We start from the raw sequence: 26,011 nt of genomic DNA, 5'->3' as shown, positions 1-26,011 counted from the left end.
GCCCCTAACTGGGCCTTTCGAGGTGGCGGGGTCTCCAAGGTGCCACCTAACGCTCAGAGGTTCCGCCCTCCCTGGTCTTGTCTCTGCGTCCTAAGACGCACTCAGCCGGTGGGCGGGACCCCTGGGCCCGCTTCATTCTTGATCCGCTCAGGGTCTGTGAAATTAGGACCATCCCAGGACAGCCTGTGGGAACGGGGTATTCATTCAGTTATTCGTGCTATAAGCATCAATTAGGCGCCGGCTGTATGCAGGGACCTGAGCTTGGCTGGGCTGGGGAGACCATACTCCCAAACCAGCCTCTCCAGACAGACGACCTCTTTCCTTATTCCAGTGTTCCAGCCATAGGCGGAAAAAGAACTGAAACTTTGTTTATAGGAGCTCAGAAAATGATCACCCCTGCCCCCTCCCCCGTTTAGGATAGGAGCTGACAGTCTCCTGCGTGTCCCCTCCCCACCATGGTGATGGTTAAGAGATGGGCAAACGAGTCAGGCTGGACCAATCGTTATGCTCCACCTGGAACAGAATGGAGACTGAACCAATGAGAGTCCTTCCCTGGGGTTTGGATCTGCAGCCTGGGCACAAGAAGCCTTTTCCTTTTGGGTGGGTCCTTCCCATAGGTTCTGACTATAGTCATTTTCCCACTCTGCTCCCTATCTTGAGGAACAAAGTGTCTAGAGAAGAAGAGAAAAATAAAACTGACACAGTGGAGAGGTAAAGAAGATGGCCGGGCGCGGTGGCTCATGCCTTTAATCCTAACACTTTGGGAGGCCGAGGCGGGCGGATTGTCTGAGCGCAGGAGTTCGAGACCAGCCTGGCCAGCATGGCGAAACCCCGTCTCTAATAAAAATACAAAAATTAGGACAGGGCGCAGTGCCTCACGCCTGTAAATCCCAGCACTTTGTGAGGCCGAGGTGGGTGGATCACCTTGGGTCAGGAGTTCAAGATCAGTCTGGCCAGCATGGTAACACCCCATCTCTACTAAAAACACAAAAATTTTTTTGAGACGGAGGCTCCTTCTGGCACCCAAGCTGGAGTGCAGTGATCTGATCTCGGCTCACTGCAACCTCCACCTCCCGGGTTCAAGCGATTCTCCTACCTCAGCCTCCCGAGTAGCTGTGACTACAGGGGCCCGCCACCACGCCCGGCTAATTTTTGTACTTTTAGTAGAGATGGGGGTCTCACCATGTTGGCCAGGCTGGTCTCGAACTCCTGGCCTCAGGTGATCCGCCTGCCTTGGCCTCCCAAAGTGTTGGGATTACAGGCGTGAACCACCACACCCGGCCATTTTTTCTTTTTATGGAGACGAAGTCTCACTCTGTTGCCCGGGCTGGTCTCAAACTCCTGAACTCCAGTGATCCTCCTGTCTTGGCCTCCCAAAGTGCTGGGATTACAGGCTGAGCCACCATGACCGTCACCTCTTGCGCCTAGTTTAGCGAGGGGTCTGTGCCTCAGGCATAAGCCAATCAGCATAGCTCTGCTTTCTTGCCTCTGATTGGTTCAGTTAGCCATGTGCCCCCCCAACTTTTTTTTTTTTTTTTTTTTTTTTTTTTGGCTTGTGTGGCATAATTTACGTTACAAAAAGGCCCGCGGGGCACGGTGGCTCACATCTGTAATCCCAGCACTTTGGGAGGCCAAGGCGGGAGGATCACTTGAGGTCAGGAGTTCGAGACCAGCCTGGCCAACATGGTGAAACCCCTTCTCTACTAAAAATACAACAATTAGCCAGGCGTGGTGGCGCACACCTGTAATCCCAACTACTCAGGAGGCTGAAGCATGAGAATCGCTTGAACCCAGGAGGTGGAGGTTGCAGTGAGCTGGGATTGTGCCACCACTGCCCTCCAGCCTGGGTGACAGAGGGAGACTCTGTCTCGAAAAAGAAAAAACAAACAAAAAACCAAAACAAAAGGCCACAGATTGGGCCGGGCGTGGTGGTGGCTCACGCCTGTAATCTCAGCACTTTGGGAGGCTGAGGCGGGAGGATCACGAGATCAAGAGTTTGAGACCAGCCTGGCCAACATGGTGAAACCCCATCTCTACTAAGAATACAAAAATTAGCCAGGCGTAGTGGCGCATGCCTGTAATCCCAGCCACTGGGGAGGCTGAGGCAGGAGAATTGCTTGAACCCGGGAGGCGGAGGTTACAGTGAGCAGAGATCATGCCACTGCACTCCAGCCTGGGCGATAGAGCAAGACTCTGTCTCAAAAAAAAAAAAAAAAGCCACAGATTCACAGATTTTAAATATTCACTTCAATAAGCTTTGATAATTGCATACACCCATGTAACCACCATCCTAGACAATATTATTGCTATAGAACATTACCATCACCCCAGAAATCAGTTCTCCTGTGACCCTTTAAAAGTCAATTCTTGCCCTCTTCAAGCAACCACTGTTCTGACTTCTGTCATTTTTTATTAGTTCGCCTCTTCTAGAATTTTATAGAAATGAAATCAAATAACATGTTTTTTTGTGTGTGCCAGCTTCTTTTGCTCAATATATTTTTAAGCAAAAATTGCATGGGGGTATACTTATGTACAAATTTTTCTTTTGTTATTTATCTGAAATTCAAATTCAGTTGAGCATTCTATATTCCTGTTTGCTAAATCTGGTAACCCCAGTCTCAAAGCCACTCTTTTCCAGGGTTGGGAAACAATGTTATGGTCTTCGCAGGGGGTTCCTGGGCTTCCAGTCTTCCAAATTGTCTATGCAGTTAGCCAAGAGTCTCAATACCTTCTGAGCTTTAGAAATGACTGATAAACTAAGGCTCTACCCCACTGTAATCAGGGAAATGTAAACTAAAATCCCAATAACACACCAGTTTACATCCATTAGCTGGACAAACACTAAGCCCAGCAATACTATTTGCTGTTGTACCCACACCACAATCTGATGACCCCATTTTTTTTGTTTTTATTTTTGAGATGGAGTCTCGCTTTGTTGCTCAGGCTGGAGTGCAGTGGCGCAATCTCAGCTCACTGCAACCTCCGCCTCCTGGGTTCAAGCGATTCTCCTGCCTCAACCTCCTGAATAGCTGAGATTACAGGCACCTGTCACCACGCCCGGTTAATTTTTGTATTTTTAGTAGAGATAGGATTTCACCATGTTGGTCAGGCTGTTCTCAAACTCCATGACCTCGTGATCTGCCCGCCTCGGCCTCCCAAAGTGCTGGGATTATAGGCGTGAGCCACCACTCCCGGCCCAACCCCATTATTTTTTTTAACTCTACCTACCGAAGCACGCTCCGCCACCACTCGCTCTGTTGAGTGCCATTGGCACTTGAACACTTCTGGCTGGTTTCTATTATTTCCCCTTCATCAAACGCTCTCCCCATAATCCCTGCGTGGCTTATCCTCTCCTTAACATCAAGTCTTTGTTCAAATGACACATTCTCAATTGTGACTTACCATAATGATGCTATTAAAAATTGCAACCCAGGAGGACTCCCAGTTCCAAAATGGTGGTAGAAGCAAGCTGGCTGATATGTTTTGAATATTTGTCCTCCTAAAATCTCAATTTTTTTTTTCTTTTGAGATAGGGTCTGTGTCACCCAGATTGGAGTGCAGTGGCACTATCTTGGCTCACTGCAGCCTCCATCTCCTAGGCTCCAGCATTCCTCCCACCTCAGCCTCCTGAGTAGCTAGAGTAGCTTGCTGCATCATGCCAGGCTAACTTTTAAAATTTTGTACAGATGGAGGTCTCACTATGTTACTCAGTCTCAAATCTCATGTTAAAATATGATCACCAATGTTGGAGGTGGGGCCTGGTGGGAGGTGTTTGGGTCATAGGGGTGGATCCCTCATGAATGACTTGGTGCTGTCCTCACGGTAACGAGTGAGTTCTTATTCTGTTAGTTCACACAAGATCTGTATTTTTTTTGAGATGGAGTCTTGCTCTGTCACATAGGCTAGAGTGCAGTGGCGTGATCTTGGCTCACTACAACCTCTGCCTCCCGGGTTTAAGCGATTCCCCTGCCTCAGCCTCCCAAGTAGTTGGGACTACAGGCACCCACCACTACACTTGGCTAATTTTTGTATTTTTAGTAAAGACAGGGTTTCACCATGTTGGCCAGGCTGGTCTCAAACTCTTGAGCTCAAGTGATCCACCTGCCTTGGCCTCCCAAAGTGCTGTAATCAGGTGTAAGCCACTACACCCGGGGGCAAATCTGGTTGTTTAAGAGAGCCTGGCACCTCCTCCCTGTCTCTCTTGCTCCCTCTCTTTCTCTGTCTGTCCATAGAATGTGCCTGGTCCCCCTTCACCTTCCACAATGATTGGAAGCTTCCTGAGGCCCTCACCAGAAGAAGATGTCGGCACCATGCTTCCTATAAAGCCTGCAGAAATATGAGCCGCAATAAACCTCTTTTCTTTATAAATTACCCAGTATCAAGTATTCCTTTATAGTAATGCAAACAGATTAAAACACTGACTACTCCCCACACTCCCTCAGAAAACCAAAAACAAATATATGGTGCCAAAATTATCGTCAGCAATATCCCAATATCCCAGAACCCAAATATGAGGGTGAAACAGTTCCTGGGACCACAGAGAAAGGAAAAAATCTTCTGAGCAGACAGTAAGAGAATAATTCTTCCATATCCGTGACATCCCTCTCTCCAATCTGCATGGCACCAAGTGGGCAGGAAATTCCCCTCCACTCATGGTTTCTATGTGGGAAAGAGTCAGATCGAGGTGAATAGCCAGCTTCCCCACCATCTCGGGTTCCCTGACAGGCAATCTGTCCCTGCCTCAACCTACAGGAAGCATCAGGAGTGCCTCAAGGGAGAAATATCCTCTGAGAATAGCCACAGACAAAGTGGGGAGGTGGGACTACCATCCCCAGCCCTGGAAACTCTCTCTACTCTGTAACTTGGCCAAAGGAGATGCCAAATCAGAGTGGCTGTTCGTTAGCACCATGCTGTGGGAGGTTTCTTCCATAGCTCCCCTGGGAATGAACCCCTAGCCAGCTTTACTGTGCTACTGGGATATCCCCTTTGGGACCTCCCCCAATCGGGATGGGAGACACTCTGATCTTTAATAGAGCCAAGGCAAACCTGGTTTTAAGGTGCCACTGAGTGCTAAAAAGGAGGCAGCAACCTAGCAGAAAAAAAGAAACCAACAGGTCAATTACGAAGACTCTGTAAGCAAATGGAGCCAGTAAAAGCCAAAACAAGCCAGACGGAGAAGGCTGGAATAAGTGACTAATCCTTCAGTGCAAAGGCATAGATGTACATTAACAACAAACAAAAGCAAACAGGGAACCATGAGCTCCCCAAATGGACCAAGTAAGGGACCAGTGACTAAACCTAACAAGACAGTAATATGGGAGCTTTCTAAGAATTCAAAATGGCATTTTTAAGGAAACTCAGTGTATTCCAAGACGACATAGAAAAGCAACTCAGAAATTTATCAGTGAAATTTAACAGAGATTGAAATAATAATTTAAAAAAACCCCAAACAAATCTTAGAACTGAGAAATACGTTTGCTGAACTGAAAAGTTCATTAGAGGTTCTCAACAGCAGAGTGGGTCAAGCAGAGGAAACAATTAGTGAACTTGGAGACAGGCTGTTTGTAAATACATACAGAAGAAAAAAGAAAAAAGAATGAAAGGAATGGAAATCACCTACGAAATATAGAAGACAAAATCTAAGAATTATTGGTGTTCAAGAGGGAGCTGAGGAGGAGCAAGGGGATAGAAAGGATATTCAAAGAAACAATGGAAGACATTCAAAAATTCCAAATATCCAGGTACAGAAAGGCCAGAGAACACGAAATAGACTTGATTACCCCGAGGCATATAATAATCAAACTCTCAAAGGTCAAGAACAAAGAGAGGATCCTAGAAACAGTAAGAGAAAAGAAGGAAATAACACTTAAAGGAGCTCTAATTTACCTGGCCACAGACTTCTCAATCGAAACCATGAAGGCCATCCAAGAATACTGTATCAAGCAAAGCTATTATTCAAATATGAAGAAGAGATAAAGTTTTTCCCAAATAAAAGCAGAGAGAATTCACCACTACCAGATCTGTATTATAAGAAATGCTCTCTTGAAGAAAGAGAGTTCCAGAGAGTTCCTCAATCCGGAAAAAAAAAAAAAAACCATGCAAAAAGAAAAAAAATTTTTTTTGAGACACAGTCTTGCTCTATCACCCAGGATGGAGTGCAGTGGCCCAATCATAGCTTACTGCAGCCTCAAACTGCCAGACTCTGGTGATCCTCCCACCTCAGCCTCCTGAGTAGCTGGGACTACAGGTGCACACCACCATGCCTGGCTAATTTTTGTATTTTCTTTCTGGTAGAGATGGGGTTTTGCCATGTTGCCCAGGCTGGTCTCGAATTCCTGAGCTCAAGCAATCTTCCCCCCTTGGCCTCCTAAAGTGTTGGGATTACAGGTGTGAGCCATCATTCCTGGCCAAAGAAAATATTTGAAGGTATAAAACCCATTGGTAAAATTAGGTACACAGAGAAACCCAGGATACTCCAATACTGTAATTGTGGTATGCAATTCATTCTTAACTCTACCATAAAGCCTCAAAGACAAATCTATCAAAAACAATAATATTGAGCTGGGTGTAGTCTCAGCTACTTGGGAGGCTGAGGCAGGAGGATCACTTGAACCTAGGAGTTTGAGGCCAGTCTGAGCAACACAGTATGACCCCATAATTAAAACAATAATAGCTATAGCAGCTTGTTAAGAGGCAAGCAAAATAAAAATATGTAAATTGAGGAAACAAAAAGTCAAAATGTGGGAGGGAAGGAGATAAAGTGTGGAGTTTTTATTCATTGTTTCTATTTTTTTCTTTGTGATCTAAGATGTTATCGCTTTAAAATAACTTGTTATAAGATTTTTTTTAGAAGCCTCAAGGTAACCACAATGCAAAAACCTATAATAGATTCAATAAAAATAAAAAGTAGCAAGTTAAAACATACTACCAGAGAAAATCACTTAACCACAAAGGAAGACAGTAAGAAAGGAAAAAAGGGGGCCAGGCACGGTGGCCCACACCTATAATCCCAGCACTTTGGGAGGCTGAAGCAGGCGGATCACCTGAGGTCGGGAGTTCGAGATCAGCCTGACTAACATGGAGAAACCGCTTCTCTATTAAAAATACAAAAAATTAGCCGGGCGTGGTGGCACATGCCTGTAATTCCAGCTACTCGGGAGACTGAGGCAGGAGAATCGCTTGAACCTGGGAGGCGGAGGTTGTGGTGAGCCGAGATTGTGCCATTGCACTCCAGCCTGGGCAATAAAAATGAAACTTCATCTCAAAAAAAACAAAAAACTTGTTATAAGATTTTTTTTATAAGCCTTAAGGTAACCACAATGCAAAAACCTATAATAGATTCAATAAAAATAAAAAGTAACAAGTTAAAACATACTACCAGAGAAAATCACTTAACCACAAAGGAAGACAGTAAGAAAGAATAAAAGGGGGCCAGGCACGGTGGCTCACGCCTGTAATCCCAGAACTATGGGAGGCCAAGGGAGGCGGATCACTTGAGGTCAAGAGTTCGAGATCCACTTGGCCAACGTGGCAAAACCCCGTCTCTACTAAAAATACAAAAATTAGCTGAGTGTGGTGGCGGGTGCCTGTAGTCCCAGCTACTCGGGAGGCTGATGCAGGAGAATTGCTTGAACCCGGGAGGCAGAGGTTGAAGTGAGTCGAGATCGCGCCACTGCAGTCATGACTGGGCGACAGAGCAAGACTCTGTCTCAAAAAAAAAAAAAAAGATGGAAGAAAACAACCAGAAAATAAGCAACAAAATGGCAGTAGTACGTCCTTACTTATCAATAATAACACTGAATGTTAAGGAAATAAATTATCCAATTAAAAGGCATAAAGTGGCTGAATGGATAAAGAATAAGACCCAGGCCAGGCATGGTGGCTCATGCCTGTAATCCAAGCACTTTGGGAGGCCAAGGCAGGAAGATTGCTTGAGCTCAGGAGTTGGAGACCAGCCTGGGCAACATAGTGAACCTCGTCTCTACCAAAAAAAAAAAAAAAAATTTGCTGGGCGTGGTGGCTGGCGTGCACTTGTATTCCTGACTACTCAGGAGGCTGATGTGGGAGGATCACTTGAGCCCGGGAGGCGGAGATAGCAGTGAGCCGAGATTTCCCCACTGTACTCCAGCCTGGGCCACAAACCTTATCACGAAAGAAAAAAGAAAAAAGGCCCAACTCTATGCTGTCTACAAGAAACCCAGTTCACCTATAAAGACACACTTAGACTGAAAGTGAAGAGTTAGAGAAAGATATTCCGTGCAACTGGAAACCAAAAAAAAAAAAAAAAAAAAAAAAAAAAGCAGGGGTAGCTACACTTGGTATCTATATATGGTATCAGATAAAAGAGACTACAATTCCAAGCTTGTGAAAAGAAACAGAGCAGGTCACTGTACAATGATAAAGGGGTATATTCAGTGAGAGGATAATACAGTTGGTTGTTTTTTTTTTTGAGATAGAGTCTCGCTCTGTTGCCCAGGCTGGAGTGCAGTGGTGCGATCTTGGCTCCCTGCAGCCTGGTTCAAGCGATTCTCCTGCCTCAGCCCCCGAGTAGCTGGGACTATAGGTGCCTGCCACCACGCCTGGCTATTTTTGTATTTTTAGTAGAGACGGGGTTTCACTGTGTTGACCAGGCTGGTCTTGAACTCCTGACCCCAAGTGATCCACCCACCTCAGCCTCCCAAAGTGCTGGAATTACAGGCATGAGCCATTGCACCCGGCCTGTTTAATTTTTGTATATGGTGAGAGCTACGGCTCTAGTTTCATTCTTCTACATACAGTTTTTCGATTTTCTCAGCACCATTTATTGAAGAGATTGTTCTCCCCCCCATTGTATGTTGTTGGTGCCTTTGCTGACAATGAGTTGGCTGTAAATGTGTGGATTTATATCTGGGTTTTCTATTCTGCTCCAGTGGTCTACATGTCTGTCTTTATGCCAGTATCATGCTGATTTGGTTACCATAGCTTTGTCGTCTATTTTGAAGTCACGTAGTGTGATGCCTTTAGCTTTGTTCTTTTTGTTCAGGATTGCTTTGGCTATTTTGGGGTCTTTCGTGGTTCTATGTAAATTTTAGCATTGTTTTTTCTATTTCTGTGAAGAATGTCGCCGGTATTTTGATAGGGATTGCACTGGATCTGCAAATTCCTTTGGGCAGTATTGTCATTTTAACAAAATTAATTCTTCTAAACCATGAGCATGAAATATCTTTCAATTTTTTGTGTGTGTCCTCTTCAGCTTCTTTCATTAGTGTTTTTATAGCTTTCCTTGTACAGATCTTTCACTTCTTTGGTTAAATTGATTCCTAGGTATTTTATATTCTTTGTGGCGATTGTAAATGGGACTGCTCTCTTGATTTCTTTTTCAGATTGTTTGCTGTTGGCATATATAAATGCTACTGATTTGAGGTTTTTTTTGGTTTGGATTTGTTGTTGTTGTTGTTTTTGAGACAGAGTTTTGCTCTTTTTGCCCAGGCTGGAGTGCAATGGTGTGATCTCGGGGCTCACTGCAACCTCTGTCTCCCGGGTTCAAGCCGTTCTCCTGCCTCAGGCTCCCAGGTAGCTGGGATTACAGGCGCCCGCCACCACACCCGGCTAATTTTTTGTATTTTTAGTAGAGACAGGCTTTCACCATGTTGGCAAGGCTGGTCTGGAACTCCTGACCTCAGGTGATCCACTTGCCTCGGCCTCCCAAATTGCTAGGATTACAGGCGTAAGCCACTGCACCTGGCCAAACGCTACTGATTTTTGTATGGTGATTTTGTATCCTGCAACTTTACTGAATTTGTTTATCAGTTTTAACAGTTTTTTGGTGGAGTCGAGTATAAGATCATACCAGGCCAGGCATGAGGTTTTGCCGTGTTGCCCAGGTGGCTCATGCCTGTAATCCCAGCATTTTAGGGGGCCAAGGCAGGAGGATCACTTGAAGCAAGGAGTTCAAGACCACACTGGACAACAGAGCAAGACCCAACCTCTACAACAAAATTAAAAAATTAGCCAGGCATAGTGGGGTGCACCTGTAGTCCTAGCTACTCAGGAGACTAAGACAGGGAGGTCACTTGAGCCCAGGAGATCAAGGCTGCGGTGAGCTATAATGGTGCTACTGCACTCCAGCCTGGACGATAGAGTGAGTGAGACCCTATCTCTAAAAAATAAAATAATAAATAAAGCTATTGTAAAAAAAATGTCATCTATGAACAAGGCTAATATGACTTCTTCCTTTCCAGTTGGGATGCTCTGGAAAATTAGCTGCGTGTGGTAGTGTGAGCCTGTAGTCCCAGCTACTGGGGAGGCTGAGGCTGGAGGATCGCTCAAACCCAGGAGGTGGAGATTGCAGTGAGCCGAGATTGTGCCACTGCACTCCAGCCTAGGCAACAGAGGGAGAATCTGACTCAATAAATAAATAAATTTATATATAAAATAAAAATAAATAAATAAACAAATAAAAATCTATTAAAGACTTAAATCCAAGACCTGAAACTATGAGATTACCAGAAGAAATCATTGGGGAATTGCTCCAGGACATTAGTCTGGGCAAAGATTTTTTGTGTAAGGCTTCAAAAGCACCGGCAACGAAGTGAAAATAGACAAATGGGATTGTATCAACCCAAAAAGCTTCTGCAAAGCAAAGGGAACAATAAACAAAGTGAAGAGGCACACCACAGAATGGAAGAAAATATTTGCAAACTATCCATCTGACAGAGGATTAATAACCAGAATATATAAGGAGCTCAAACAACTCAACAGGAAAAAAAAATCTAATTAGAAAGTGGGTGTGGGCCGGGCTCAGTGGCTCACGCCTGTAATCCCAGCACTTTGGGAGGCCAAGGTGGGCGGATCACTTGAGGTCAGGGGTTGAAGACCAGCCTGACCAACATGGTGAAACCTCATCTCTACTAAAACTACAAAAATTAGCTGGGTGTGGTGGCACATGCCTGTAATCCCAGCTATGCAGTCGGCTGAGGAGGGAGAACTGCTTGAACCCAGAAGGCAGAGGTTGCAGTGAGCTGAGATCACACCACCACACTCCAGCCTGGGCAACAGAGCGAGACTCCGTCTCAAAAAAAAAACAAAAACAAAAAAACAAAAACGGGTGTGATGGTTAATACAGAGTGTCACCTTGATCGGATTGAAGGATGCAAAGTATTGTTCCTGGATGTGTCTGTGAGTGTGTTGCCAAAGGAGATTAACATTTGAGTCAGTGGACTGGGAGGGGCAGACCCACCCTCAATCTGGGTGGGCACCCACCAGCTGCCAGCACGGCTAGGATAAAGCGGGAAGAAGAAAACGGAATGAGCAGACTCGCTGAGACTTCCGGCCTTCATCTTTCTTCCGTGCTGGATGCTTCCTGCCCTTGATCAGTCTTCAAGTTCTTCAGCTTTTGGACTTGCGGACTTACACCAGTGATTTGCCGGGGGCTCTCGGGCCTTTGGCTACAGACTGAAGGCTGCGCTGTCAGCTTCCCTACTTTTTTTTTTCTTTTTGAGACGGAGTCTCACTCTGTCACCCAGGCTGGAATGCAGTGGCACCATCTCGGCTCACTGCAACCTCTGCCTCCCGGGTTCAAGCAATTCTCCTGCCTCAGCCTCCCGAGTAGGTGCGATTACAGGCGTGCACCACCACGCCCGACTATTTTCTGTGTTTTTAGTAGAGATGGGGTTTCACCATGTTGGCCAGGCTGGTCTTGAACTCCTGGCCTCAGGTGATTCACCTTCCTTGGCCTCCCAAAGTGCTGGGATCACAGGCTTGAGCCACTGCGCTCAGTCGGCTTCCCTAGTTTTGAGGTTTTGGGACTGGCTTCTTGCTCCTCAGCTTGCAGACGGCCTATTCACCTTGTGGTCATGTGACTCAATACTCCTTACTACACTCCCCTTCATATATACATCTATCCTATCAGTTCTGTCCCTCTAGAGAACCCTGACTAATACAGTGAGCAAAGGATCTGAATAGACGTTTCTTAAAAGAAGACATTCAAACGGCTAAGGGGTATATACAAAAATGCTCAACATCTCTAATTGTCAGAGAAATGCAAATCAAAGCTACAATGAGCTATCACCTCACCCCAGTTAAAACGGCCTTTATAAAAAGGTGGATGCTGGCAAAGACGTAGAGAAAGGGGAACCCTCATACACTGTTGGTGGGAATGTAAATTAGTACAGCCACTCTGGAGAACAGTATGGAGGTTCCTCAAAAAATTATAAATAGAACTACCATATGATCCAGCAATCCCATGCTATGAATACACCCAAAAGGAAGGAAGTCAGTGTATCCAAGAATTAAACAAAAATCTATTAAAGACTCAAATCTAAGATCTGAAACTATGAAACTACCAGAGGAAAACACTGGGGAAATGCTCTTTGCACTCACATGTTTATTGCAGCACTATTTGCTGCAATAACCAAGATAATGGAGTCAATCTAAGTGCCCATCAAAGAGCGAATGCATAAAGAAAATGTGGTATATGGCTGGGTGAGGTGGCTCACGCCTGTAATCTCAGCACTTTGGGAGGTGGATCACTTGAGGTCAGTTCAAGACCAGCCTGGACAACATGGTGAAACCCCATCTCTACTAAAAATACAAAAATTAACCGGTGGTGGCTCATGCCTGTAATTCCAACTACTAGGGAGGCTGAGGCATGAGAATTGCTTGAACCCTGGAGGCAGAGGTTACAGGGAGCTGAGGTCGCGCTACTGCACTCCAGCCTGGGTGATAGAGAGAGACGCTGTCTCAAAAGAAAAAAAAAAAAAAAGAAAAAATGCGCTATATGTACACAATGGAATATTATTCAGCCATAAAAAAGAATGAAATTCTGACATTTGCAGCATCATGTTAAGTGAAATAAGCCAAGCACAGAAAGACAAATATCGTATGTTTTCATTCATGTGTGGGTGCTGAAAAAGTGGATCTCATGAAGATAGAGAGCAGATAGGTGATTCCTACCAGTAGCCAGGAAGGGTAGGGTGGAGGGGGGACATGAAGAGAAATTGACTAATGGGTACAAATGTATAGCTACATTTGGAAGAAATGTAAGATGGAAGAAATAAGATCTGGTGTTTGATAGATCAGTAGGGTGAGTATAGTTTACAATAATCTGTTGTACATTTCAAAATAGGTAGAATAATAGAAGAAGACTTCATGTTTTTAGCATAAAGATGAATATTTAAGGTGATGAATATCCTAATTACCCTGATTTGATGTTTTTTTTTTTTTTTTTTTTTTTTTTTAGACAGAGTCTTGCTCTGTCTCCCAGGCTGGAGTACAGTGGTGCAATCTCAGCTCACTGCAGCCGCCGCCTCCCGTGTTCAAGCAATTTTCTACCTCAGCCTCCCAAGTAGCTGGGATTACAGGTGCCCACCACCATGCCAGGCTAATTTTTGTATGTTTAGCAGAGACAGGGTTTCATCATCTTGGCCAGGCTGGTCTTGAACTTCTGACCTTATGATCCACCCACCTCGGCTTCCCAAAGTGTTGGGATTACAGGCATGAGCCACCACACCTGGCCCCCTGATTTGGTCTTTACAAATTATATAAATTTATTAAGTTACCACATGTTCCCTGAAAATATGTATATCTGTTATGTATCAATAAAGAAATAAAATTTAAAAAAGAAAAAAAAATTGCAACCCAATACTCTCAATTCCCTTTACCTGGCTTTAATGTTTTTCATAGCAGTGACCACCTGCTAAAATATAATATTATCTTCTTTTTCATTATATTTATTGTTTGATTCTTTCACTGGAATATAAGCTCCATGAGGTCACAATTTTCTGTCTATTTTGTTTGCTGTTGTATCTCCAGTGCCTAAAATAGACCCAGGAACATAGTAGGTGCTCAATAACTATGTTTTTTTGAGTCAGTGTCTTGCTATGTTGCCAAGGCTGGAATGCAGTTGGTGCAATCTTGGCTCATTGCAACCTCTGCCTCCCAGGCCCAAGCAATCCTCCCACTTCAGCCTCCCAAGTAGCTGGGACTACAGGTGCATGCCACCAGGCCCAGCTATCAATAACTTTATTTTTTTTTGAGATGGAGTCTCTCTCTATCTCCCAGGCTGGAGTGCAATGGCGTGCTCTCTGCCCACTGCAACCTCCGCCTCCCGGGTTCAAGGGATTCTCCTGCCTCAGCCTCCTGAGTAACTGGGATTACAGGCATCCGCAACCATGCCTGGCTAATTTTTTGTATTTTTAGTAGAGATGGGTTTTCATCATGTTGGCCAGGTTGGTCTCGAACTCCTGACCTCAGGTGATCCAGCCGCCTTGGCCTCCCAAAGTGCTGGGATTACAGGTGTGAGCCACCACACCTGGCCAATAACTATTTTTCGAATAAATAAATAAGTATGGGGAGATGGAAATTCTCATAAAATGCTGATGGGAGTATTGATACAATCATGCCAGCGAGTGTATAATTTAGGATAGACTAGGTCACAGTGCAGTAACAAATAACTCCAAAAATCTCAGTTAGCACCATTAAAGTTTATCTCTCATTCACACAAAGTCCACTGTAAATCCCAGCTACTCTTCAGGCCAGCTCTACTCCATGTGTTAACCCTGTAACCTAGGATCTTTCATCTCTCCTAAAGGCCTCCATGCTGCCAGAGCTGGGGAGAGAGAGATGAGAAAATCTCTCAGGCTGGGCGCAGTGGCTCACGCCTATAATCTCAGCACTTTGGGAGGCCGAGGCGGGCGGATCACGAGGTCAGGAGATCGAGACCATCCTGACTAACATGGTGAAACCCCCATCTCTACTAAAAATACAAAAAAGAAAAAAAAAATTAGCCGGGCGTGGTGGCGGGTGCCTGTGGTCCCAGCTACTCAGGAGGCTGAGGAAGGAGAATGGCATGAACCCGGGAGGCGGAGCTTGCAATGAACCGAGACTGTGTCACTGCACTCCAGCCTGGGCGACAGAGCAAGACTCCGTCTCAAAAAAGAAAAAAACAACAAAAAAGAGAAAATCTCTCAGGAGGTTTTCATTGCCTCGGTCTAGAAGTGACATATGTCACTTCAGCTTATATTTACTTGTCCAGAACCAGTCATGTGGTCTCATCTCACTGCAAGTGGATGGAGAAATATATTTTCTCATGTGCCTTTGAAGAAGGAACTGGAAACAGAATTTGGTGAGTGTATACCATGGTCTCAGCCACAGACAACCATTTGACAATGTCTATTGGCAAGTTGAGCATGTAGGTTTGCTAAGACCTAGAGATTCTTCTCTTGCATACATCCTTAGCGGCTTGAAAACAGAAGGCAGTACTGTGTATTAGAAAGTTTACTAGCTTGGGAGTCAGGAGGCCTCGCTTGTAGAAATGTGGTGTCCAACATGGTACTTACTCTAGTAAGTATGATATGCGATCATATGAATTAAAATTCATTAAGATTAATTGCATTAAAAATTTGAAGTCTCAGTTGCACTAGCCACATTTTAAGTGCTCAGTAACCACATGTGGCTACTGTGTTGGAGAGGACAGAAGAGCATGTACATCATCACAGAAGGTTCTTACTTGACAGCACTTTGTACAACTAGCTGCACCATTCACACCATCTCTGTTGGCGCCAGCTTTCATATGTGTAGAAGGAAAGGGTTACACCAGCTGCATCAGCATCAACTGTAAACTTTTGAGAAAATCTAATTTCTGGACCCCACCCCAGACTTACTAAATCAGAAACTCTGGGATTGGGCTCCAGAAATATGTGTTTTGACAAGCCCTCCAGATGACTTGGAAACATCCTAAAATTTGAGAATGTTGTTAGACTATCTTTAAGACCAATTCCTCCTAGCTTGGAACTTCTACCACTCAAACATGTAGGATACTAGAGGGTGGGAAGGGATGGGGGAGGCTTGTTAGAGGTGTGATCCAAAAGTATCTGAGACAGGTTGCAATCAATTTAGAAAGTTTATTTTGCCAAGGTTAAGGACACTCCTGTGACACAGCCTCAGGAGGTCCTGATGACATGTGCCCAAGGTGGTTGGGGCACAGCTTCACTTTATACATTTTAAGGAGACATGGACACCACTCAATATATGTAAGATGTATATTGGTTCTGTCTGGAAAGATGGGACAACTTGATGCACCTACCAGGGTTGGGGGCTGGGGTGCTTCCAGGTCACAGATAGATAAGAGACCAACAGTTGCATTCTTTTGAGTCTCTGATAAGCCTTTCACTGCATACAAAATTTACATGTGAGACGCCATAGAGGAGTAGTCACTTATGCCTGAGTCTCGCTTAGTGAACCTGCATTTTTACATAAACAACTGGGCAGAGGAAGCCATCAGATGTGCATTTGTCTCAGGTGAGAAGAGGGATGGCGTTGGGTTCTGTCTGTCCTTTGTCCCCCATCTGTGAAGATAAGGTATCAGTTATCAATTTACATTGCCGGGGTGAAATTCAACAGAACTGTTTCAGGATAAAGATCTTGAGGCTCACAAGAAATTTCCTTTCTGACATATTTTGAGGGAACTGTGTAGCTTTTTAAATCTTTGTAGTTATCTTATTTAGGAATAAAACAGGAGGCATGTTTGCCTGATGGATGTCCCACCTTGACGTTTCCGTTTGGCTTAGTGATTTCTGGAGGAGATTTATTTTCCTTTCACAAAGGACATGAAATTACCCTGCTATGATCATTATACATTTTCTTTATTGAAATATCACTATGTTTCCCATGATTATATGCAATTATTTGTCAACAAACAAAAAACCCAAACAATCAAAATGCATTGTCAACAGAAGATTTGTAAGAGTAACATTCCCTTGCCCAGGGACCATGGAGGGGAAGATTTCATTTGACTTGGGTAGTGGCCACCATTTTAGTCCATCTGTTTAATTTCTTTCTTTTGAGATGGAGTTTTACTCTTGTTGCCCAGACTGGAGTGCGATGGCGCGATCTTGGCTCACCGCAACCTCCACCTCCCGGGTTCAAGCGTTTCTACTGCCTCAGCCTGCCGAGTAGTTGGGACTACAGGTGCCTGCCACCACGCCTGGCTAATTTTGTATTTTTAGTAGAGACAGGTTTTCTCCATGTTGGTCAGACTGGTCTTGAACTCCCGACCTCAGATGATCTGCCTGCCTTGGCCTCCCAAAGTGCTGGGATTACAAGTGTGAGCCACCGTGCCTGGCTCATCCATTTAGTTTCTTTAATGACTAATGATGTTGGGTATATATTTATGGGCTCCTTGGCCATTTATATATCTTCTTTGGAGAAATGTCTACTTAGATCTTTTGCCCATTTTAAAATTGAGTTATTTGTCTTCTTGCTGTTGAATTGTAAGTGCTCTTTATATATTCTGGAATCTAGACACTACTTATCAGATTGTATCAGATGACTTGCAAATCTCCCATCCTGTAGGTTTTCTTTTCACTTCATTAACAGTGTCTTTTGAAGCACAAAATTTTAAATTTGATGAGGTCTAATTTATATGTATTTTTTTATTGCGTGTACTTGTGATGTAATATCTAAGAAGCCATGATGTCATATCTAAGGTCACAAAGATATACAGTCGTGCACCATATAATGACATTTTGGTTAGTGATGGACCACGTACATGATGGTGGTCTATAAGATTATAATACTGTATTTTTACTATACCTTTTCTATGTTTTGGTATGCAAATACCCATTGTGTTTCCATTGCTTACAATATTCAGTAAAGTAACATGCTGTACAGGTTTGTAGCCTAGTAGCAATAGGTTTTATCCTCTAGCCCACGTATTCAGTAGGCTCTACCATTTAGGTTTGGATAAGTACACTCCATGATGTTTGCACAATGATGAAATCACCTAACGATACATATCTCAGAATGTATCCCCATTGTTAAGCAACGCAAGACTATACATCTATGTTTTCTGAGAGTTTTCCAGGTTTAACTCTTAACATTTAGGCCTCTGATCCATTTCAAGTTAAGTTGTATATGTGGTGTGAGGCAGGGGTCCAACTTCCTGTTTTTACCTGTGGATATATAATTGTGCCAGCACCATTTGTTGAAAAGGCATTGAATTTCTTCACTGATTTTTTTGGCACCCTTGTTGAAAATCAATTGACTATAGACATATGAGTTTTTAAAATAGACTCTCATTCCTCTGTGTTTATGTAAGTACCAAAAATCTTGATTACTCAGCTTAGTAGTAAGTTTTAAAATTGGGAAGTGTAGGTCCTCTAACTTTGTTCCTTTTCAAGATTATTTTGGCTATTCTGGATTCCTTGCATTTTCATATAAATTTTAAAATCAGCTTGTCAATTTCTACAAAAAAGGCAGCTGTAATTTTGATGTGGATTGTGTTGAATCTGCAGTTCTATTTGGGGAATATTGCCATCTAAACAATAATCTTCCAATTCATAAACACAGAGTGTCTCTCCACTTATCTATGTCCGTTAACATTTATTTTGATGCTGGTTTTGTGCATTATAGTGTAAAATTCTTACAAAGTCTTCTTAAGTTTATACCTAAGCCTTTTATTCTTTTTGATGCTATTACGAATGGAATTGTTTTCTTAATTTTATTTTCAGATTGTTAATTGCTGATGTATACAGAAATACAACTGATTTTTAGATATTGATCTTGTATTCTGAAAAATTGCTAAAATTGTTAATTAGCTCTAGTAGTTGTGTGTGTGTGTGTGTGTGTAGATTCCTTAAGACTTTCCTATGTGTAAGATTATGTCACCTGCAAATAGAGTTTTCCTTCTTCCTTTATAGTCTGAATTTTTTTTTTTTTTTTGAGACAGAGTCTTGCTCTGTCGCCCAGGCTGGAGTGCATGCAGTGGCATGATCTCAGCTCACTGCAACCTCCATCTCCCAGTTCAAGCAATTCTCCTGCCTCAGCCTCCCAAGTAGCTGGGACTACAAGCATGCACCATCACGCCCAGCTAATTTTTGTATTTTTAGTACAGACAGGGTTTTGCCATCTTGGCCAGGCTGGTCTCAAACTCATGACCTCAAGTGATCCGGCTGTTTCGGCCTCCCATTGTGTTGGGATTACAGGCATGAGCCACCACGTCTGCCTGGATGCTTTTTTTTTTTTTTTCCTTGCCTGACTGTCCTGGCTAGAACTCCCAGTACAATGTTAAATAGACACAATAAGAGTAGACATCTGATCATGTGCCTGATCTTAGGGGAAAGGTTTCAGTCTTTCATAATTAAGTATAATGTCAGCTGTAGGTTTTTCATAAATGCCCTTTATTAGGTTGAGGAAATTTCATTCTATTCCTAGTTTATTGAGTTTTAATTTTTTATCATGAAAGAATGTTGGATTTTTTGTAAAATGCTTTTTTTTCACCTACAGAGATGATCATGTACTTCTTGTTCTTTAGTTTGTTAATATGGTTTATTACACTGATGAATTTTCATGTCTTGCATTCCTAAAATAAATCTCACTTGGTCATGGCATATAATCCTTTTTATATGTTTCTGGAATCAATTTGATAGTATTTTGTTGAGAATTTTTTTTTTTTTTGAGATGGATTATCTCTCTGTTGCCCAGGCTGGAGTGCAGTGGCATGATCTTGGCTCATGCAACCTCCACCCCCTGGGTTCAAGCAATTCTCTTGCCTCAGCCTCCCAAGTACGTGGGACTACAGGCATGCGCCACCACACCTGGCTAATTTTTGTATTTTTAGTAGAGACGGGGTTTTGCCATTGCCACGTTGGCCAGGCTGGTCTTGAACTCCTGACCTCAGGTGATCCGTCCACCTTGGCCTCCCAAAGTGCTGGGATTACAGGTGTGATTCTCTGTGCCCGGTGGAGAATGTTTTTATCTATATTTATAAAGGATATTGGTCTCCTTTTGGTTTTCTTTTTTTATGATGTGTTTGATTTTGGTATCAGGGTAATATTGACCTCGTGGAATGAGGTAGGAAGTGTTCTCTCTTGTTCTATGTTTCAAAAACATTCATGAGGGATTTGTGTTGATTCTTCTTTGAATATTTGGTAGAATTCACCAGTGAAACCATCTGATTGTGGACTTTTCTTTGTGAAAACTTTTAAAATTACCAGTTCAATCTCTTGTTATAGGTGTACTCAGATTTTCTATATTTTTCAGTCAGTTTTGATAGTTGGTGTCTTTCTAGGAATTTGACCATTTTACCTAGACTATCTAATATGTCGGCACGCACTTATTCATGGTATTCCCTTATAAGCCTTTGTATTTGTGTAAGGTCAGTAGTGATGTCTCCTCCTTCATTCTTGACTTTAATAATTTTAGTCTTTTCTTTTTTCCCTTGGTTAGTCTAGTTAAAGATTTGTCAATTTTGTAGATCTTTTCAAAGAACCAAACTTGGTTTTGTCAATTTTCTCTTGTTTTTCTTTTCTCTGTTTCATTTACTTCCTTTCTAATCTTTATTATTTCCTGCCTTCTGCTTGCTTTGGGTTTAGTTTGCACTTCTTTTTCTAGTTTCTTAAGATGGAAGATTAGGTTATTGATTTGAGACCATTTTTCTCTTTCAATATAGGCAATTTGCAGCTGTAAATTTTCCTCCAAGCACTACTTTAGTGTATCCCATATGTTTTTGTATATCATGTGTTCATTTTCATTGATCTGATTTGTCTTTCACTGAAAAAACTTTTTTTTAAACTTTTCTTTTTATTTTTTAGAGACAGGATCTTGTTCTGTTATCCAGGCTGGAGTGCAATGGTGCAATCGTAGCTCACTGCAGCCTCGAACTCCTGGCCTTAAGCAATCCTCCTATCTTGGCCTCCCATAGTGCTGGGATTATAGGCATGAGCTACTGCACCTGGCCTTATTCTTAGATATTTCAATTTTATTTTTTTGACAGAGTCTTGCTCTGTCGCCCGGACTGGAGTACAATGGTGTCAGCTCACTGCAACCTCCGCCTCCTGGGTTCAAGCGATTCTCCTGCCTCAGCCTCCTGAGTAGCTGGGACTACAGGTGCATGCCACCATGCCCTGCTAATTTTTGTATTTTTTGTAGGGATGGAGTTTTGCCATGTTGGCCAGGCTGGTGTCAAACTCCTGACCTCAGGTGATCCACCTTCCTCAGCCTCTCAAAATGCTGGGATTACAGGCATGAGCCACTGCGCCTGGCTGGTATTTCAAAAACTTTTGTTGACAATGTTAATGGCATCCAATTTCCACAACTTTAAAGTTGTGGCTCTTTGTTTTTTTTTTTTAGATGGAGTCTTACCCTGTCGCCCAGGCTGGAGTGCAGTGCCGCAATCTTGGCTCGCTGCAACTTCCACCTCCTGAGTTCAAGCAATTCTCCTGCCTGAGCCTCGCAAGTACGTGGGGATTACAGGTGTGTGCCACCATGCCCAGCTAATTTTTGTATTTTTAGTAGAGACGGGGTTTCACCATGTTGCCCAGGCTCATCTTGAACTCCTGACCTCAGGTAATCCACCTGCCTCAGCTTCCCAAAGTGTTGGGATTACAGGCGTGAGCCACCGCACCCAGCCAAGATGTGGCTTTTTATAAGTTATCTTGAATTCAGCCAGGGTGACCCAGTTGGAACAGCTAGTGCCCCTATAGGGGCAGGCACTGATGGCACAGATGGAGATAGATGCTGGCCACAGAGGGCCTGAGGCAACAACAATACTGGGTTTTACTCTGGATTCTGCTCTGGCTCATACACCACCAGGTCTCAGGCTTCACCTAACCTCTACTACTACTTATTATTATTATTATTATTATTATTTGAGATGGAGTCTCGCTCTGTTGCCCAGGCTGGAGTGCCGTGGCGCCATCTCTGCTCACTGCAAGCTCTGCCTCCCGGGTTCTCGCCATTTTTTTGCCTCAGCCTCCTGAGTAGCTGGGACTACAGGCGCCTGCCACCGCGCCCGGCTAATTTTTTTTGTATTTTTAGTAGAGATGGGTTTTCACAGTGTTCGCCAGGATGGTCTTGATCTCCTGACCTCATGATCCGCCCGCCTCGGCCTCCCTAAGTGCTGGGATTACAGGCGTGAGCCACCGCGCCCAGTCCTGTACTATATATTATTTTTATGCCAATTTTACAAATGAGGAAACTGAGGCTGCAACGGACAAAGAATACATAGATAGTGACCAAGGAATACATAGATAGCTGGAACTGGGACGGTGGCCTACCTGGCCCCAATGTCTAGGATCTTGACCTTCGTGCTATGTCTAGGATCTTCTTCCAGAGCTAGCCATGTGTTATCTAGAGATCTTTAGTAGTTATTTAATAAAAGGCAGGTCCAGCCCATGGATCCTTAAATATCCCCCAAAGACACACCTTCTCTCCTAGTGACACTCTTGTCCCTAAAACTATTATTAGATTCTTGGATTCTTAGAGCTCCAAGACCAAGACCTTGCTGGATCTTCACCCTCCCATCCTCTGCAGTAAAACTTCCCCCTTTTCCCAGAGAGTGGGCAACGAGGGACCAAGTGGGATATTCCAGTCTACCCCTGCCTTTGAGAGTATGTCAGATTTTACTTTCTACAGATAGCGACAATAATATCTCCTATTCCACATGCTTCTAGAATCAAGAGATGGGGTCTATGTCTCTTCCCTTGAGCTTGAGCAGTCCCTACTGCCTTGACTAATAAAGTGGAAGCGATGATATGACTTCCAAAGCTGGGTCATACAAATGCTATGCATAGGCCAGGCATGGTGGCTCATGTCTGTAATTCCAGCACTTTGGGAGGCTGAGGTGGGCGGATTGTGTGAGCCCAGGAGTTCAAGACTAGTCTGGGCAACAAAAGGAGACCCTGTCTCAAAAAGAAAAAAAAAAAAAAAAAAAAGGCATGCCTTGTTCTCTTAGAATGCTTGCTCTTGGAATCCAGCCGCCATGTTGTGAGGAAGTTCAAGGAGCCAGAGGAAAGGATCATATGAAGAGGAATGAGGTCCCAAGCTCACACTTCCCAGAAAATAGCTAGGAAAGTAGTTGTCTTCTTCAAAGCAGATTCTGATGCTATTCAGCTAACACCTTGCAGAGCAGAGAACTGTCCCTGACAAAGCTACTCCAAACTGCAGATTTGTGAGTAAAATAAATAATTGTTGTTCTTTTAAGTTGCCAGGTTTGGGGGTGATTTTTTATTCTCTTAGCAATTTTCAAGAGTAAAATACATTCTTGAATATTATAGTATAATTAGATAATTATAGAATAATTATAGTTGTAATTAACCATAGTGGCCATATTATACAATAGATCTCTTGAACTTATTCCTCCTATCTAATTAAAAATCTGTGCCCTTAGACCAACATCTCCCCAACCCTCCACCCCCTACAACCATTACCTTTCTACTCTCTATTTACTTTAACTTTTTTACAATCCCCATGCGAGTGAGATCATGTGGTATTTGTTTTTCTTTGGCTTATTTGACTGGCTTATTTCTGGGTTATTTCACTTACAGTATCCTCCAGATTTGTCTATGTTGTTGCCAGGAACAAAATTTCCTTCTTTTTAAGGCAGAATAGTACTCCATTGTGTCTGTGTACCACATTTTCTTTATCCATTCATCTGTTGATGGCAACTTAGGTTCATTCCATATCTTGGCTATTGTGAGTAGTGCTGTAATGAACAAGGGAATGCGGAGATCTCTTTGACATACTGATTTCATTTCCTCTGTATGTATATTGAGTCGTGGGATTGCTGGATCTTGGGGTGATTTGTTATACAGCCATAAATAACTAATACAAAAAACGAAACAGCAAATCGGAAAATGGCAGGGCCTTTACTTGGGCCCAGAAAGCACTTACTGCATTGAGTCAGGCCCACACCCATATCCAAAGCTGGTCTTTCTAAATAGTCTACTGGAGAAGAGTAGAAGCTTTGGAGCCAGGCAAACACGAGTTTACAAACCTGGCTCCAATACTTCCCCGCTGTGTGACCTGGGGCAATATAATGGGCCTCTCTGAACCTCAGTCTTCTCTTCTGTGAAATGGGCACAATCGTAATTTTTCTCCCAAAATTTGTCAGGAGGATTTAGTGGGATTATACATCCAAAGTACTTAGCCCAGAACATAGCACTTGATGAGAGCTCAATAACTGTTAGCCATGAATCACCCTGATTATTAGATAGCTGGGTGTTGGATGCCTCTTGCTGATAAACCCAATCAGTCCTGAAAAGTCTCTCTTGAGGGTGGATTGGGAGCCTTTTGAGTCTCGCCACATTCCCTCTACGCTGAAGTTCTCTGCCTACTGTCAGAGAGACCTGGGTTTGAATAACTCATAGCTCCTCCAGTTTATGTGTGACCTTGGGCAGGAGACTAAACCTCTCTGGTTTTGGAATCCTCATCTGTGGGTAGGGCAGTCATAATTCCCCACTTAAGGGGTTGTAGTGAGCATGGAGAATGTAGAGGGGATAGAACAATGTCTGGTACACAATAGGAGACCATGACGGGGGCTGAGAGCAGGAGGGGCCATCCTCCCATCCTTGGTAGAATATCCAGGGATTTCTGTCCCTAGTTCCTCCCTCCACTGCAAGCCTGGCTATTTGGGGTGGTGAACCCTCCAGAGAGGAAGGGAGGGAAGGGGGTCTCCTAGCTGGGATAGCCCTGCTGTTCTCTCATTACCCACCAGTGGGCGCTCTGATGAAGTGAAGATGACAGCCGACCACAACTGCGATGCCCACAGCTACCACCATTTATGTCTATCTGTGCGTGGGGATGAGTGCTTTGATTCATTTAAATGAGACAGGACTCTCAATGTCTTTGTTTTTTAAAAAAAATCTAGCAGAGTCACAGGCTTTTATTTCCATTATGTTTGTGGGAGAAAAGTGCCAACGATCCTCTTCTGGTTTAGAGAGAGAAAACCTACAGTCATTTCTTCCTTTTAATAATAGAGAGATGATGGCTGTCACCATGGCAACAGATGATCAGGAAGAAAACCAATCAGAATTGCAGGCTTCTCTGGGAGATTATTTTTCTCAAGATTGGCAACAATTTCTAGGAGAATCTCACAAGCCTCTTTTGTTCCAATTATCTTTCCAAGGACAGTCTTAAATGAACAGACCAGGTGGTGACAGGAACTCAGGGCTCCTGACCGCACAGCAAAACAAGACAGGCATTCTTGGGAATATTTTCAATTACGTTATCAGGACAGATTCTTTAGACAGTTTTATTATGCAAAACAGTGTCTCTTTCAGTGTAGTTGCAGGGAAAAAATATATTCACTTCTATTTTACATTTTAAACGTTATCTTTATGTTCCTTAAATTGTTTTTAAAAAAAACCCTTTTTTCCATTACTTTTTAACACTCCCTTTGTTAATGGTTGGAGACTTGCATTTTATTTAATTTTTAAATGAATTTACTTATGTTTTTAAGATAGGGTTTTCCTCTGTCGCCTAGGCCGAAGTGCAGTGGCATGTACATGGCTCACTGCAGCCTTGACCTCCTGGTCTCAAGCGATCCTCCTGCCTCAACCTACCGAGTAGCTGGGATCAAAGGCCTGCACCACCATGCCTGGCTAATTTTTAAAAACATTTTTTTGTACAGACAAGGTCTCACTATGTTGCTGAGGTGGGTCTCGAACTTCTAGGCTCAAGTAATCCTCCTGCCTCCTTAGCTGGGCTTGGTGGTACAATCCTGCTGCCTCTGCCTCTTGGAGGCAATCCCCCTGCCTCTGCCTCTCAAAGTATTGGGTTACAGGTGTGAGCCACCATGCGTGAAGCCCAAGTTATGTGACATTAGGCAAGTTACTTAGCTTCCCTGTGCCTCAGTTTTCTTGTCTGTAAAATGGGCATAAAATAATACCTACAGTGGTAGTTTTAATAAGTGTCTACAAATTATTTACATTCCTCTTATATAAAGATGGATTCTAGCCAGGCATGGTGGTTCACACCTGTAATCCCAGCACTTTGGGAGGCTGAGGTGGGAGCATTGTTTGAGCCCAGGAGACCAGCCTGGGCAACAGAGCAAGACCCTGTCTCTATTAAAAAAAATATATATATATATAATATTAAATATATATTAAATAAATATATATTTAAAAAAAAATATATATATATTTTTTGAGATGGAGTCTCACTCTGTCGCCCAGGCTGGAGTGCAGTGGCGCGATCTCGGCTCACTGCAACCTGCGCCTCTGAAGTTCATGCCATTCTCCTGCCTCAGCTTCCC

The 26,011-nt window shown here is 43.4% G+C and overlaps 1 pseudogene across 2 annotated transcripts in view; it reads left to right on the top strand.

The window, feature by feature from the left end:
• PPP5D1P (protein PPP5D1) overlaps window positions 1-26,011 on the top strand; it is a 128,499-nt pseudogene that overhangs the window by 341 nt on the left and 102,147 nt on the right. The window lies entirely within an intron of this gene.

Source organism: Gorilla gorilla, chromosome 20 (assembly GCF_029281585.2).
Source record: "Gorilla gorilla gorilla isolate KB3781 chromosome 20, NHGRI_mGorGor1-v2.1_pri, whole genome shotgun sequence".
NCBI lineage: Eukaryota > Metazoa > Chordata > Mammalia > Primates > Hominidae > Gorilla > Gorilla gorilla.
This window is presented reverse-complemented; position numbering and strand designations above follow the sequence as displayed.